The following is a 3,653-nucleotide window of genomic DNA, read 5'->3' as shown; positions in this document are numbered from 1 at the left end:
AATTGGAGATCAGCAATCTGGATTCCTGCCTAGGAAGCATCAGGAAAGCGTTTGTACCTGAAGCAGAATCAAACCATATTGAAAGTAATGGGAATGTTTAAGCTGTGATGACTTTTAAAAAAATCCCTCTGCTACATTATTTTAGTAAATATTTGTAGGTGTCTGTAATAGGGGGTAATTGCTGCATTTCCTTTGAAACTAAAGGAGAGCAGTTTTCAGTAATATTGGATAAAAGCAAGGAATTCTAATGGGTGGGTTTAACCTGATTTTTGCTGACAGATAGTGCTTTTCAGCAGTTCTCAGGTGTCTCTTCTTGCAGCACACAAAAACTAGTTTGTGCCTGGCTTTTCCCTTTACTGATACAAGAATTCCACAGTAGCTGGCAAGCAGTGAAGCATCCCCCTTTGTCAGGGAGCTGGGATGGCTTGCATGTGTCGAAATCAAGAGGGGCAGTTACGAGCGGGGTGAATAGGACATCTGGCTGCAACTATGAGAAGGAGGAATGGTACATAGGTGCCAGCAGGAAGGTGAGCATCTACAGAGGAAGGAAGAAGGGAGGGTGCCTAGCACTTCTGTAAGTCACAGAGATGAACTGCAGCTCAGAGGGGCTGGGTTTGGTATCGTGGCAGTGCAAACAGACAGCTTTCAGGTTAGGTTGGAGCCCAGGTCCCAGAGAGTTCATGAAATAATTTGTATCTCAAAGGATGTTAAAGAGTTATGAGGGATTGCAGGCAATTGGGGTGCAGGTATGCTGTTATGGCTGTGGATGGTGTACAAGACATTTCCATGTCTTTGCACATGTTTGTTGCACCAATGAAGTAAAAAAGAATTTGGTTTGGGAATTTTGAGAAAAGTTTTGCATCTCTTCTTTAAGTTACCCGCATCTGAGAAGGGAAGGACTGTACATTCAGAGTGCCCACAAGACTGGTGCTAGAAGAAAGGTTGTGCTAGAAATGTGTTTCTACTTGAGGGTGGAAAACAGCTGAGCCACTATTCCATTTTCACCAAGGGGTGATGCACAGAGCTGGGGGCAGTTAAAGGGACATACCATTTCCATTTCAAGGTGGGACATTTCCTAATGAGAAAGTGAGGGGAGCAGAGGCAGCTACTTTTCCAGTCCCCATCCACAGTTTTTCTGTAGCGAAGGCCTACACCCCAACATTAGCCTGCTCAGGATGTGTGCCACGTGGACCACCCAGAGGAGAACAGAGTTGCAGCATGTACCATTTAGAGCTCTTGGCCCCAGCAGAAGGGAACCCAAACACAGCAACAGAGTCAGAGTCTAGCCCTGACAGTGGATCCATGAGTTTTAAGAGACTTAGGAAAAGAGCACAAAAAAGGGAAGAGTAATAATATTAGGAAAAAAACCCAAAACTCCAGCTCGCAGTCTGATGAACTGCTGCATCCCCCAAGGGCTTGCTTCACCTCCTTTTTCTAATCCTGGTGCAATGCTTATAATGCGTGATGGATCTGGGTAGGTTTACAGTGGTCACTTTGTAGATACACACTAGAGTCAGTAACAGAATGAACAAGAACTGAATGTGAGTTTCAGTTAGTTTCTTTTTTTTTTTTTGCAACTTTCTTTCAGAACAACCTCAATATTTACAAAGGCAGGGCAGCTCCCATGTTCCCACGTTACAACATACTGCTCTAGCTGCATTCCTGCTAAAAATGAAATAGGAATGGTTTCTGAACAAAAATCAGAGCCTGTGATTTTTAACTGTCTGTCCCTCCCATCAAAGCACAGATTATGGTGAAAAGATAATTGTAATTGCTTTCTTAGGACTCATCATGAGACAGTTGTAGCTACGTCACTGATAGATTCCTGAACATAACAGTCTTCCTCAGCTCCCAGGCTCAGGGCAGAATGCAGGATAAAACCAAACCCCAAACAAACAAACAAAAGTCCCCCAAACTCTTCTAAATGAAAGGTTTCAGGAAAAAGACATCTAAACTGGATTCCACACTTCCTCCCCAACACCAAAAAAGTGTACAACTTTCCAGGCTGGAGTAGAAAGGTTATATATAGCACTGCAATTTAATTCACATGACAATTAAAAAATACATGAAATGGTTTTCCTTATGCATGAGAAAAGATTATCAGAGTTTCCCCTTTTCCTCTTTTAGCTTATTAAAAATGTAGCTCCTTCAAGAGTAATAAATTAACTCTGAAAGCATTGCTTAAGTAAGACACAGGTTGTGATTAAAGGAAGTTTGGAGTTCGAGAGAAGTCTGTGTTTGAAAAACGTCCTCAGTGTTTGGAGTATTGCATATGGCTTTTGACAACTAATTTGGGAGAAAAGTGGTGCGGAATGAACCTCAACAGGAAAAGCTCTTGTTTTTTGTCACTTTGTGACATTACTGAAACACCGTTTCCCCTCATTTGTATTTTCCCCCCTATAAGTTTGTGTTAAAATGTATCAAAACAGAAAAGACTTTGAAAAAGGCAGCAGAACTGTCATAAAGGATGACGCTAGCTAGTCGGGAGGTTATGCTTTATTATGTAAATCCATGTTTGGGGGTATTTTAAAATGCATATCGTATGGTTAGAGGCAGGTAATTAGCTAGATAAACTATACTGCTTCCAAATAAAGCATACCAGTCTATAACATAAATGCCAGGGGCACAACTTCGTGTAGATCTGTGACCTACCTGATTGACCAAAACTGTCCCTCACCTGTACCAGTCAGTCTCACTTGATGGAGCATTAGCCACGAGGCTGCTGGTCCTTGCCAAACCCCACTGCTCAAATCCACCTTGTCTTGCTGCTCCTGGGAAAAGGTTCCTGCAGTGCTTTCCCTTGGGTAATTCCGTAGTGTTGAGCACCCTGAGCTTGAATTCAGTTTGGAGCAGAAGGAAATAAAACTTCAGTCTGCACATAAATCCTTCATTTACTTACATATAAAACCAATGAAACAGTATATTTTTCCCTTCTTTTTCTGTAATTTACAAATGGTTAAAATTATTTTCCTGGCAGAAACATCCATTTCTTAACTGCTTAGTGCCCATGCTGGCAGCACCAGGCTGCAGCAATGGCTCTGTAAGTACCAGCACTCGCTCTGGAGGTACCAAGAGGAGCTGGATGAAGAACTTGCAATGCATAATTTATTCAGTGAATATAGGCCCTTTTTTGTGCTTGCAAGAACTCTGGGGAAGGCAGGTGGGCTTGGTTGGTTTTTTTTAATAGTTTGCTGAAATTCTTTAAGGAATTGCAGTGTGTTTGCATGCAGTACCTGTACACCGGTGGCTTGTTAAGAGATGCGTTTTAATGTTGGCAGTTCAGGTGCGGGGTACACATGGCCTGCCCGGACAGGTGCCATGCAGCTCCTGGGCTCTGGCACCGGAAAAGGGCAAATGTTGGGAAAGCGCTTCTAGTGAGTGCCAAGACACTTGGGGTAACATCCACGGTTCAGCCGGCTCCATCTCGCCTAAATATGCCTGATATCCGCAGCACCTCACGCGTCTGAAAGAAAATTACAGCGTGCGCGGGGGGTGGTAGTCATTAGAGATACGCAGACTACAGGCTGCGTGGCCGTGCGCCGACCGGGGCACCGGCCTCCCGCTCCAGCCCGCCGGGCTGGGCCGGCCGGGGGCACCGCCGCTCCCCTCCGCAAACTTCCCGGGGCACAAAGTTTGCCGGCCGGTCCCCCGCC

Source organism: Corvus kubaryi, unplaced genomic scaffold (genome assembly GCF_017639235.1).
Source record: "Corvus kubaryi isolate FWS band 111438036 unplaced genomic scaffold, C.kubaryi_AGA036_p1.0 71, whole genome shotgun sequence".
Lineage (NCBI taxonomy): Eukaryota > Metazoa > Chordata > Aves > Passeriformes > Corvidae > Corvus > Corvus kubaryi.
This window is presented reverse-complemented; position numbering follows the sequence as displayed.